Source organism: Rissa tridactyla, chromosome 2, assembly GCF_028500815.1.
Source record: "Rissa tridactyla isolate bRisTri1 chromosome 2, bRisTri1.patW.cur.20221130, whole genome shotgun sequence".
Taxonomy (NCBI): domain Eukaryota; kingdom Metazoa; phylum Chordata; class Aves; order Charadriiformes; family Laridae; genus Rissa; species Rissa tridactyla.
In genome coordinates this window covers 64759643-64773085 of record NC_071467.1, presented here as the reverse complement: position 1 = coordinate 64773085, position 13443 = coordinate 64759643, and the positions used below count along the sequence as shown (strand labels likewise).

General features: G+C 41.4%; 1 protein-coding gene across 3 annotated transcripts in view; it reads left to right on the top strand.

The window, feature by feature from the left end:
• Positions 1-2579: 2579 nt before the first annotated feature.
• ZNF516 (zinc finger protein 516) overlaps positions 2580-13443 on the top strand; it is an 83319-nt gene continuing 72455 nt past the window's right edge. For all 3 annotated transcript variants that reach the window (XM_054190647.1, XM_054190648.1, XM_054190649.1), the window contains exon 1: positions 2580-3086. The gene's annotated coding sequence lies outside the window, so the exon portion shown is untranslated. The remainder of the gene's footprint in view (positions 3087-13443) is intronic.

Sequence of the window (13443 nt, the reverse complement as noted above, 5' to 3'; positions counted from 1 at the left end):
CAAAGTCATCTTCACAGAGCAAAAAATACACCCTCTTGCCCAGCCAAAAGTAGAGGTGGGGGTGGTTTGGTTTTTTTTTTCTTTTTCTAAGCACAATGGTATATGTAGTTGGGCACGGAGAGGGCACTGCCCTGTGACTGTCAGTGGAGAGGTGATGTTAATAGAGGTCCTGGGCCAGGTCGGTTCCTCAGCCTGCTGTATCCCTTCTTTCAAGAAAGGGTTGCTATGAAATGGCTGAGTCAATATTAAGGGACATGTGGGTTTTGTTTTTGTTTTGTTTTTTAATCCACGTGCACTGTTTCTCTTGTGGTTGTGACACTGATGCCTGTGAAGAACCAGGTCTGCTGAGAGATGTCGTTAACACGCTAGATGTCCTGTGCAACTTTGCCTGGGTGAGGAGGGAGAGATTTGGTTGGGATGTAGCAACTGGCAAGTATGCTAAAATGTGGTGAGGCCAAGTTCAATGCAATCACCAGGGTGCAGTCAGATTGGGTCGCCCTGTGCTGTGCGACTCTTCCCTGTGGTTACTGCCAAGTGAGGCATCCTGTCCTGTCACCCGCCTCTGCGTGGTTGAGCTGGGTCGTACAGTACCCTGATCTGACTGATGTAATCATCTGGAGAGGTCTTACAGCATGACAAAAAGAGTTTGCATACTTCTGCAGATTAGCAAGATCTGTCTCTTAAAGCAGGGGATTAAGATGTAATTATTCTGTATTTATATAGCAATCACTTGTAGTGGTGTATGCTAGGTAGCTTATATAAACTTTTATTTAGGATTGTTTCTCATTACTTCACTTTTAAAAGCTATTAGGTGAATGAGAAGTTGGTTTGGTTTTCTTAAATAAAACTTGAAGATCAAGCTGTTTGGTTTTTTTTCCCCCTCTGTGCATAGGCTGTAACCATTGCCGTGGTGCAAACTGAAATGAAAGCATCGTTTGCTTTATGCTGACCCAACAACATGGAAGTCCTGCCTCTTGCTGGCGTGCCTCACGCTGTGTGGGTCTCTTACCTGTCCTTTCAAGGCCAACGCTTCTTGAGCAACTAAATCCCATAAAAAAGATCCCCTGTCCCTCATGGCGTGGTGTCTTCGTTTGTTGCAGTGGAGGGCAGAGGAGGGAGTAGAGACCTCTCCCCCATGGGAGAGGTCTCATTGGCCCCATGGCGGCCTTTGCGCTGCGGGGAGGGCAGGGGTATGGCCTGGAGGTGGTGGCTCACCTCCACTGGAAGCGTTGAGAGGTTTTTGTTCGAGTTGGGGAGTGCTTTGAAGTCCTCTGGTGGAAAGATTGCCTCCTCACCCTTGTCTTCGCTTTCAGGTGGGTAGGTTTTTCTACCTCTGCTTTACCAGAAGCGTAGGTTTAGCTGCCGTGCTTTACAAGAAGAAAATGTTTCCTGTGGCAAACAGAAATTGCATACGGAAGCCTGTGTTTGATTTCTCAATTCTGCGTCTCTCTGTTCTTTCAGAAGTAAAAGGTTTTATGCACTTCTTTTTGTTCCACTTGTTAAGTTTTAAAGGAAAAGATTCAAATTGTACTATTCAAGATTCAAGGCCATGTAAAATATTTAACTACTCATCTTGGCCAGCAGAGGAGACCTTAGGGCGTCGGGAGGTGGAAAGGAAGGTACCCGCCTAGTTAAAAATCTTGCTGCAGTGAAGTTGAAGGACCCTTCTGTATTTTTGTGCCAAAACTCAGATGGCAGTTTCATTTCAACTGATGATGGACGTGGTAATTGCCCCAGTTGCAGCACCTGACTAACTGTGAGGAAACACCTGAGTATCTCCTGATTGCTGACGATGTCTTGGTGACCTCATGCAGCGATGGACCTGTTTGCTTCCATTGGGGCCCGAATGCCTGCAGCTGCCTGTGCTCTCCTCCATCCACAGGTGGAGAGGAGTGACTGCCGGGCTTCATCTCTGTGCTGCTGCCCATCCTTGATTACAACTGTTATGGCCTCCTCTCGCTGTATGGAAGTACATCTCTGGATGTGGAACACGAGTGTCATCTTAGTCTTCAGTTAGAAGCGTAGGCAGCCCTACCTACCTTGAGCTTGTAAAAAAAAAAAATCACTCTTCCAGTGCCTTTTATCGGCTTTCCTGCTTCTGTTTCTGTTTGTTCTTCAGCACTCGAAACTTGCCGCTGTTTGAATTTTGAGCGTGAAATTTTAGTTGCTAAATAAAACTTCAGTTATTTGTATAAATGATGAGGGAGGCTGTAACAGCTTCGTGTTTCTTACTGTTCTGGTTATGCCTGCTAGGAAACTTGAAGGAAATATATGGAGCTGTCAAGGATGTAAAAGCAAGAGAGAGTCTTGTTCTTGAAGAGAAGAGACTTGGATGGCTGATGAAATCGCAGCCCGTGGGTGCTGCGGAGAAGTAAATTGAAGTCATTATGACATGATGGCAGGGAGCGCCTGATCTGCCAAACTGTCAGCGCGTGATGGACGTGGTATCTACTGACATGATGTTGCGTGAGCGCCAGCCAGTTTCTCTTTCTGTCAGCGCGGTGTTGATACTGCCAAGTGCCTGTTATTCCCTCGAACTATTGCACGTGTAAAAAAAAAAAAAAAAAAAAAAAAAAAAAAGTAGCTGATCAATACTATAAATGGGCAATTTATCAATTTATGTTTGGTGATTATCAAACGTGCATTGATCTGTCTTACGGTTATGGGTGTGTTACGGTAGGAGATCGGCGATTGAGAGGGTTTGAAGTATTGGCAACAGATAATTTTTCTAAATTAAAACGTAAACGTCTGCAACACTTAATAACTTGCAAGATAGACACAGTTCCCTGACAGCTTTCCAGCATCAGTTTCATTTGGGAGCTGACTCACTAACACCCTAAAATTGAGGACAAGGAAAATCAATGAAAGCATCAGGAAGTGACTTTTTTTTTTAATGTTTGGTGTGCTGTTTTTTGTTTGCTTAACATCACACCAAGTGAGCATCTCAAGGAAGTGATATTTACCGCCCTGCTCTGACTAAATGCCTCCGAAATGAGGTGTCTGGAGGCAGGTTCTGAAGGTGGAGGTGCAGCAGACACAAAGGCAAAAGTTGAAAGAGCAAATGCCGACGTTATGCAAGATAGCAGGTGAGAAATGATTCAATAATGGTTACAAGCATTCATACAAGGGTGTGTGGAGGGGGAAGCCAGCCCAGATTCCCACGTAACAGTATTGAGTCGACATTTGGAAAATGAAGTGCAGCTTATTGCATCCAAGTTGTAGAGAATGCCGTCCACAGATACGGGGAGAGGTGCGACGAGGAGGTTTTTGCCATGCGCTTAGACGGCAAAGTAATGCAGGAAGGATTAAAGGACTTTTCGGGTGAAGTCATCCTCTATTTAATGCTTGTTGAGAAAGCACTGGCATCTCGTAGTGTTGGCTGAATATATTTTGGAGGGTTAAGGATATTTCTGCCGCTGTATGAGTGATGGTTAAAAAGAAGATCAAAGCTCCAGTCTTCTGTTGGCATCCTCTCCTACAATTCTGTAAAAGGGAGTGTGCTTTTTGTTTTACTGTGTCATAATTTCTAGCGTTTTGGTTTAGTTTTTTTTGTTGTTTGGTTTTGTGTTGTTTGTTTTTTTGGTTGGGTTTTTTTTTTGTGTGTGTGACAGTTTATCATCTCTAGAACAATGCACAAACGAGCTACTCGGACAAAAACTGTAAAATCTGGATGACCTAATTGTAGATTTCTAAATTTGCACTCCTGTGTCCCGGTATTAAGTATTCCCTTACTCAGAAGAGCTGAGTACTTAGAAATCCCATTGCAGTCAACGGGAATCGCAGTAATAAGCACTTTGAAAAGCAAGCTGTCCTTGTTAAGCACTTAAACATGATGGTTTATAGAGATACCTGAGACTTGAAAAGTGTTTGCCTAGATTAGTAACCTAGTTAATATCTCCAGAGCCAGTTAACTCTTTGAAAAATATTTGCATGTCATTGGGGAAATTTTAGGTTTAATTTGAAATAATTCTAAATATTGTGGGTTTTTTGTTTAGAACAGATGAGTAGAATTCAATCAAGTGTTTAACGTACTGCCTTTTTGGAAGAAATTTTGAAGTTTCCCACCGAAATCTCTTGATTTCACATTTTGTTAAGTCTACTGTGAGGTGATTCTACTCACACTTAATAGGTGTGGGTAGCTTTGAAAATACGAGTAGCCCCACTGGACTTAATCAGATGATTTATGTGTGTGAAGTTACTCAGTTGCGTAAGTGTTTGCAGAATTGGGGCTTGTGTAAAGTTTCAGTTAATGACTTAAGTTTCTTTTTGTTCCGTGCTTAATAACTTCTTTTTTTTTTTTCCCTTTAAAGATGCCTGAAAAGTCTGTATTTACAGCCCAGCCCAGCCTCTGCATTTGGTTTCAGAAAGGAAAATCACTTTAGGTCAACTTTTGTTCCTGTAGAAGGAGAAAAAAGTAATGTGGAAATAGAACGGATTTAGGCTTTTTGCGTGTTTCGTCCATGATACAATGGATTCATTCATAAACCTTTAGTAAGATGTATTTTGATAGTTTTCTCCTCATTGTAAAATGTAGGTGCAAGTTTTCCTGGAGAATAACAACACAAAAGCCTTAATTTAGAGTTATAATTATGAAATGCTGACTTTACAATCTGGGGCAGTTTAATGGTTTTATGTGGAACGAGGAGACGGATGAGGCTTTCTCTAATGCAGGCCACTTTAGGACATTATAAATTATGTGATTCAGGTATTTCTGTTCAGCCAGTGCACAACAACATGTGGAAATGCTAAGACTGTATCTTTTAGGAAAATGTATTTAAAACTGGTAGCTTATGAATATATCCTTTAATAGTGCTGTACAGCACGGAGAAGCTCTGAGACTCAGAACATCATAGATTTCCTCAGACAATACAAAATACTTCTTGTTATTAAATTTTAAACAGAATTCACTATGTGTCCTTTTAGATAGCTGTTCTGGGTAATACCTGTAAGTTTAATGGTTTCAGACACTTTTTGGCTTGCTCTGCAGACAAAATAGGGCATTTTCAAAGTAGCAGTTAAAGCATACTGAACCCCCATGCGCTAAAGGGTAGATCAAAAAGTACTTCCTTCAAAAACTCACTCTGTAACCTCCCTCTCTCTTTTTTCTTCCCACCCCCCCTTTCCTCCTCTGTGCAAGAGATTTTTTTTTTTTTTTTTTTTTTTTTCCTTTCTGGGTTTGCATTCTTGAGTACTTAAGACTAAATTATCTGATTAACCCTTATACAAAAAAGCAAATGAGGAGACTTGCAAAAAGCACAGCTGAAGTTTTCGAAGGAACCTCCAAAATGACATGCCTGAGTCTCTTCAGCTACTTTCAGAATTTCAGCTTACACCTCTCTCTTTGTCTGTCTATACCGCACATCTGCGCACATGCAAGTATATAACACTTACTGTGTTGTAAAACTGGCTTAACATCTCTTTCCAGTTAAATGTAGGCTTTGAGGAAAGGTTGCTTTAGGCTCAGGTTATTTTACCAATAGTCTACATTAAACTTGTATTCAAAACCGATATTGCCTGTAACAGTTTGTGGAGTTGGAGCGGTGCTTGAGTGAAAAGAGACGTCTTCATGTGGCTGGGTACAACAGTGACCTGACCTCTTAAAGGCATTTCGTCTGTGGAACTCGCTATACCAAGCTATATCAGAGTAAAACGTTACAGCTCAAGCTAACTAATGGAGAGGTTATTACATACAGCTTATGGCACAAGGGCTACTCAAAGCATGAAGTCGAGTTTCATCCTTTTCAACCAAGGATGCTGTTGCCTACTTCTGAATTACATTGTGCCTTCTGAAGTTGGGGCATTGGTCTCATCTCTTCAGGCTGTTCTTATGATGAAGTGATGGCGTTGGTTTTAGAAAAAGTGGTTCTTTTCCCCCCTGTGAATCATTGCTGTAGTGGCTCAGATTTGAAGGAAATGTCCTCATGCGTACTCTGTTATCTTGGTACCAAATACAAACAATGTTCATCGTAAAATTGCTTTTTATTCCAATAAAATTGACTTTAAAAAAAAAAAATAGCATAGCAGTTAAGCTCTAGGTCAGCCAGAGTAAAGCCACAGAGTGCTTGTGATGTCGCTGAAACTGCCGTAGCTTGTGTGAGAATGAGTGGTGACCTGGCGACACTTGCGCTTGATTATCTTCAGGATTTTTTTTATACGAGAGACTCCAGTTCATATTAGGAACAAACACTCTAGTATTAGGAAAGTAACACACTACTTCACTCTGCAATTTACATCTCATGTGCTTCATTGAAGAATAGCTTTATTAAACAGGCCACTGCTTCTAGATCTTACCCAGCAAGACCAAATGGGATGCTTTTTTTAAAATGTGTTGGGTTTGGTTTTTTTTTTTTCCTTTCAATGATGAAACAAGCAGAAGCAGGCAGGCTTGCTGCATGTTGCTTCTCCATTCATAGAAGAGATGAATTCAGGGCTATCAAGCCAGTTTCCTGTTTAAATTGCTGGATTTTTTGTTGCCCAGAACTGGAATTCAGATGAAGCAAAACCCAGCTATTTCTCTCTGACCTTGACACGTGTTTGCTTTTCTTGGCCAGCTGAAAAAATGTTAGAACAAACTTCATGGCAAGGCACTAAGAGAATAATTAAAACCTTGCATGTAGTTTTCCAGTGTTGATTACTTTTCTTTAGAGAAGAGATTCAAATAATTATAAATAAAAAGAATCGTAGTGCTCCCAGGAAATTTTCCTGTGGGTGCTAGAATTGATGGGTGAAGAACTGTGTTGATTTTGTGCACGTTTGATGGTTGGTATTTGATCATTGTGGGGACTCTCCCTGGAAAGACTTTATTGTGCTGAATGGATGAGACCAACTTTTGGCTTCCTCCTTTGTTCTGTAAGGTACTTTAAATGAGGAGTGCCTTCAGTGCTCGGCAGCTGCGTTTCTTCCTTTAGGGCTTTCGCCAGTAGAGAACAAGAACAATAACGTGGAGATAACTGAATTATAAAATGCATAGATGTTGTTTCACTTATTTGCTCAATAGGCTGGAGACATGGGAATATGAACCAGTGAAGCAATAAGCATTCTTCTAATAGAGAAGCATTTACAAATGAAATGGCTTTTAAATTTGGTATTTCTGCACTGTGCTGAAGATATGTTGTGGTTTTATGCCTTGGAGTCTAGTATGCTTATGTCAAAGGACTATCAGAGTAGTTTAAATATTTTTGGGTTGCAAATCCCATATAAGGAAGTGTAAGGTGATTACAAGCTGTTTGTTCAGTCGGTTGCACTTTCCAGTTATTTAATGTATACGGAAACGCAGTTCACTTCAGCGTTGTGATAAATACCGGTCAAATAATATCAGTATGAAACGCTGAGTCTTTCCTCAAAGCCCCCCCACTGTGCAGTTAAAACTAAGCCGGACTAGAACTGGCTGTTCTTGCGATACAAGTAGTTAGAAGGTGGTATCTCGCAGCCCGACAACAGCCCCGGATGGGCTCAGCTCCCCGCCATAATTAGCTGCTGCCGCACAGATGAGACGGCAAAGGGTACCAACTACTGCCAGCAGCTTCCCGAATTTGCATGGGGTGTTTTCATTTACAATGTTAATGCAGATGACAAACACTCCTAACTAGAGGGATTAAAGCGCACATCTCTAACTTTCTGACATCTCTGCAGTTTGTTTTGGTTTGGGTTGCAGGTAGCATTATGAACTCTGAAAAAGCTGTAAAGTGAGGTTAATAGAAGTTACTGAAAACAATTTGAGATTTAAATGGGAAAGCCTTTAAAATTATTGCTCTTTCTCTTATTCAGATACTTACGTATTTTTCCTGGTTTCTAAACTACTTTTTTGAGGGCTGATAGAGATTCTGGGTTAGGAGAAATACTTTAAAATGATTTTTGGGATGAATGTTGATAATAGATGGGTCTGACTCTTTTTAATGATTTAAAGTTGTTATTTGGTTAAATTAGACCTTGCTGCACTGATACACATCTGGTCATTACTTTCTTTTGGCAGGATTTCCCTAACAGTATGCCTTCGTTAACAGCTACCAAGTGACTCTTGGAAAATAATTAACATTTCATTTGATGGTATTTGTAATATGACGGCTGTATTGTTGCTGGAAAGTGAAATCAAATGCTTGTTAGCCACAAAATCTCTATAGATGAGTTGCACTGTTTCAAACAGAAACTGTTGGTTGTACAGTGAAAGCTGGGAAGGCTTGTGTGTGTGTGTGTAAATACACTGATAATGTCCTCTCTTCGTCATTCACTCAAGAAATCTCATGGTGTTCAGGTACAAAAGACCTTTAAAGTTTACAACATCTTTTAAAATGTCATTGCTTAAGAAAACAAGATCCCTGCGATTAATTACGCGTGTGTTTTCCTTGATTTCTGTTCTTCCCCTTTGGGTGCAAGACACTTGGCTTGAGTTTTTCGCTGGAGTCCATTGGATGAAGCCACGAGGAGGATGCCTCTGAAGCTCCTTGTAGGCAGCCACGGTGGTTTGCGGTAAGGAAGGTGTCCGTGTTCCCGACAGCCTGTGCTGTGGGACGTTGTGACACAGAAGCAGAGCAGGTAGCAGCGTGGGAGGAGACATGTATGTTTTTAGAGCTTTTTTTATTTTTATTTTTTTTATGTCCCAGGGAACCAGCGCTATTTGCCTTCCCAGCTTGAAAGTTGCATTGTCAGCTTTTCTGGAGACCGTTGACCTCTCGCATATGTTCATAAAAAGGCAGGGAAGGGAGGCAGCTTTACTTCGGTGAGGCGTGTTCCCACCGCTCTGCCGGAGATGCTGGCTGCGCACTTGGGAGGCTGCGGCGCTGGTGGTTTTGCAACTCGTCGTGAAAGATAAGGCTTGGTCTGGAATTCTGCGGTCACGCAAAAGCGTCTCCCCACCCTTCAACTGGAGGTGGCTGGGCTGTAAGATCTGGATGCGGGGAGGCCTTCAGCCTTTTCTTCTGGAGCAACAGATGGCTTGAGAGTTGTTATTAATAGTCATGGGGGACATAAGAGGTTCTGAATTGGGTCAGGCTGAAGGCTCGTGTGCTCCAGTATCCTCCCTCTGATAGTGCTTGGGTCGGCAGGTGCTTGGGGAAAGGAGCGTGAGAAGTGGGACAAGCCTTTGGTGGTATCTCCTCCCGGGGTACTCTCCCAGTTTGCAGCTCAGTGACTTCTTAAGGTAGAGGTCATGTCTGTGTCTTTTGAGTTTCTTAGCCCTGGATGGGCTTTTCTTCCATGAGCTCATCCATTTGCAAAGTTTGAACTTCGTTTGAATCAGTCTGGTGGTGGTGGTGAAGCGCTAAGCGAATTGAGGACTTTCTTACAATTTTGGGTACCTTGGTTTCCGGTTGATCTGCACCTCGTAGGCTTAGGTGGGGTTTAAAAAGAAGTCTAGTGCAATAGGAAATAATTCCAAATGTATAAGGAAAATAAATGTCAGCCTTGCACTTAAAAATGAAAACGGAAGGGCTGGTGTCTCCCTTCTCATGTGGGTGTAAGTGTGCAGTGACTCCACTCAAATCAGTGTGGTAAATCAGGATAGGCACCCATCTGACTCGGGTTAGAATTTGACTCACAGTTTGTAACCAAAAAAGCCTTGAGCGTGCCTGAACCTTGTGTGAGCTGGCCATCTCTGTGCTAGCCCTGAGATGAGAGGTGCTTGTGGAATGGGAGAGCGAGATAAAACTGCTGTAATGGTGTTCCCAAAGAGCAGTTGCCTTGTGCAAGAGGTCCCATGTTGCCCCATGGTGGCCAAACACTGCTTCAGAGGCTGGACCAGCCCTGGTTGGTCCAGTCATCTAGAAGGCAGCACGAGGAGGCATCTAGGTTGCAGCATGAGACCACCTTTTGTACCTTTGGTTTGTGGTCTGCAGCATATAGAGGAATGTTGCCTTCACAAGTTTGAAGGTGGTAATATGCTAGAGAATAAGACAGTGAAATAGATGCTAACCCAGACCTTTGTTTTCCAGGATTATTGGTGTGTCTCACAGGGTTGGCTTGCTGACTTCTTTTTTACAGGATACCTGATAGTTTGAGTCGAAACCACCCAATCCTTTCCTCTTACTGGTTTTGGTGTTAGCAGATGCTGCAGCTGCCTTTAGCTGTACCCAAGACAAACCAGTTTTGCAAATGACAGACCCAGTGAGACACACTGGGGTTTGTCTGCTCCCTCAGAGCTGTCTTGTCTGACAGTAGTATAATCACCATCTATTCTACTTATATTCAGGGTTATGGCTTCCTAGAAACGTTCTGGCAGAAGGTCAAGGTATTTTTAGTACCTTTCAAGGTTTTGCCGTGTTTGTGCTGCATTTGCACCACGAGGCACCTGGCAGATCTAACAAAGGACTTGTGTCCTGCAGGAGAAGTATCTGGGGCCATGGAGAATATGGCAGTGGGTGTCTGTCAGCGGGTACCTTGATTTTTTCATGGTTATACAGGCTCATCAAATGAAGATGGTTTTAAACACTGTATTTTATTTTTAGCGTTCTTAATTTTGTTAAGCCTAGTAAAAAGCATTAAGGAAAATATTTATGAACCGAGATCTCAAATGTTATATATCTAAATCAAATATTTTTTTTTCCAAATCAAATGAAATAGTTCGTTTTCTTTTGCCTAATGTTTATATTACATGTAAATCCCATGCAGTAAGCAGAGGCTACGCATGCCCTGTGCATCTCACCGTCCACCGAATGAGTACATAGAGGGATTATTCTGTCCCCATGCGTTAGATGTTTATAGGTGAGCTGCTGTAGCCTTCTGAGGAGTGTTTTATGGGTGAAGCAGTGGAGGAAAGGAATGGCATACCACATCTGTTTACTTCAGTTATGGTCTTCCCACTTCTTACGATTTTGTCAGTGGAAAAGATGGGGATCATTTCCTGAAGCCCCTTTTTCTCCAGTACGGTGCTTGCAAAACAAAAGATGGAAGCCTCTAAAAACAGAAAGTTCCTCAGCCTCATGGTGGTTGGAAGAAGCTTGAGACATGACTGAGTGTACTGGGAAAGCTCAAGAGGCAAATGAAAGAATCCACAGCTAGGTTACGTTCAAAAACCGCTCCTGAGTCTTTGGGTATCTCACGGTATTTGAGTGCTTGACCCATGAGGTTTAGTGCTCTGAGTTGACAGTGCTATAATCATCATTTTTATTGGGCTTTCTGTGCAAGTTTTAACCATTCCTGGTTTTGGATAGTGTTTTTAAGTAACACCTTGACTTTATTTGTTAATTAATCACACATGGGAAGTTCAGGAGGTACTTGAAAGCCTGTCGGTAGAGAAGTGCGATAGAATGAGGAATGATATTTAGCATTTAGTAGTAAAGCTGTATTTTAAGTGTTGTGATGCTGAAAGGAGTTGTCTTGATTGCAAGCCTGATACGTGGGTTTTATGAAAAAAGTTGCCTTACGCTTAGGAAATACATGATAAGGTGCTATACTTGTGACCCCATACACAGTGGTAGTAATGCTATGTATGCTTTTTCTTCAAGAATGTGTTTTTTCTGGTTTAGTCAAGTTGTGAGGCTGGGACTCTTTTTTTTGTTTGTTTGTTTTTTTCTATATAGCAGGTTTTTTTCTTGCAAGGAAATCTTCTCTTCAGATATAAGCAGTGACTTTGATAAACGTACCATTGCCTAAGGAAGTAAATACAGGTGTGCTTATCTAAACCTGTTTAAAAAAAAAATAATCCAAAATCATCTAAAGTACTAGCAAACATCATAGCTGACTATTGTAAACCTGCAAAAATTAGATTACACCTGCCTAAAAATGTGCTTTTAGTCAGGCATTTTTGATTAGTTTTGCTTGATATTTCTACTGAAATAAACCCCTCCTCAGTGTAGATTGCTGCTTTTTATTTGTACACTCTGTGTTTGGCGCTGCAAGTGGAGTAGCCGTGGAGTACTAAAGATAATACATAGTTATAAATGGTTTGTTTTGATAGTAGGAAGTATCAAGTAACTGTAGTGCGAGCAGTCGTTTATACACAGAGCAAGTGCAATGCAATGTTACATAATGATTATTTACCACTCTTAATGGTGTAAAAGTATATTAAATAGGGAGCAGGTGAGTAATAAATGGGTGAGCACAGAAAAGTGACAGTGATTAAAAAAGATGCGTAATGAAAAATAGGAGAATGGTCTTTACGTGTGTGGCTAAGACAAACGACGTTTGTGTATTAGGAATAGCATCACCAAACATCCCATAATGAACCAGCCACGCCATAATCCATGCTTATTTGTTGTGTAACAGGTTTCAGGACTTAGCAGTGTGGCTCAAATTCTGCTCTGGGAGTTTAAGAGTCACAGTTACGTTGTGCTTCTCTGGTGGAAAATCTGTTCGCTTCAGCATCGCCGGGAAGATTAGAGGAGTATATTTGTATTTGCAGAACAGTAAAATGTGTGATATAAAGCAGCGTGCCCACGCTGGAGGAAAGCGAGTTTGCAAAGCTTCTATATCAGACCTGTAGTCCCAGGTGCAGAAAAAAGAGTAACCCCTGAAAGAAGAATCCCTCACTTAAGTGAGACTCACCGATAGGGATCTCATACTTTAATTTGATGTTCTGCATAGGCCACTCTTTTCCAGTTGCTTGTGAACTGAAGAAATGGAGAGAAGTGTTTCCTTTGGTGGTATGTGGCACTTGAAACTTTTTTGTTGTTATGCTTCTTGTTGTTGTTAATATCCTGCGAATGGATAAAATTGGCTGGAAACCTACGTTTCAGAAAAACGAAGAGATCAGAGGTTAGTGACAAGTGATTTATGCTTTGTTCATTTCCTTACTCTCTGATGGTCCTTTTGGTTGACTAAGAGATGAACTCTGGGTAGGCAGAAGAGAGGATTAGTTTACTTTTGGGGCTCACGGGAAAGAATCTCTGTCTCTCAACTTCTGGCTGTGCCTCTGATGAAAAGAGGGACTTTGACTCTTTGAAAAGGTGAAGCTTGACTTTATAATGATAATTCACATTTAGAAATTATTTGAAGTCGGAACATTTGGCACTGTATAAAAGTATATAAAAGATCTTAAGTCCCTGCCTTGAGGAATATAAATACCAATTAGAACATAGCAATATGTGCTATACATATTATGCATTCGGGGGGGAACAAAAACCCCAACAAAACCAAGTGATGTGTTTCATTTTGGAAAATCATTTTGAGTCTTTATGGAAAATATGCTTTTAAGAATGAATTAAAAAAGAAAAAGAGAAAACCCAATTCTAAATGCAGTTTCGAAAGACAAGGTCGTAAGTGGGAAATGATACAAAAGATGCATTAGGGAGAGTGAGTCACTGCCCACACAGAAGAGAGTAGGGTGGAACTGTGGAGGTCCTTGAAGGAGAAGAATGGCACTCGAACCTAACATGCAAGACATTTGACCTGGGTGTTGGCGTCCTTTGATTTTTGGGAGAGCACTATGCTGTTACCAGTGGAGTGGCTTGAATAGACCAGAGGCAAGCAAATTGTGAACTTAATGGCTTGGCAGATGACTTTGAAGATAGA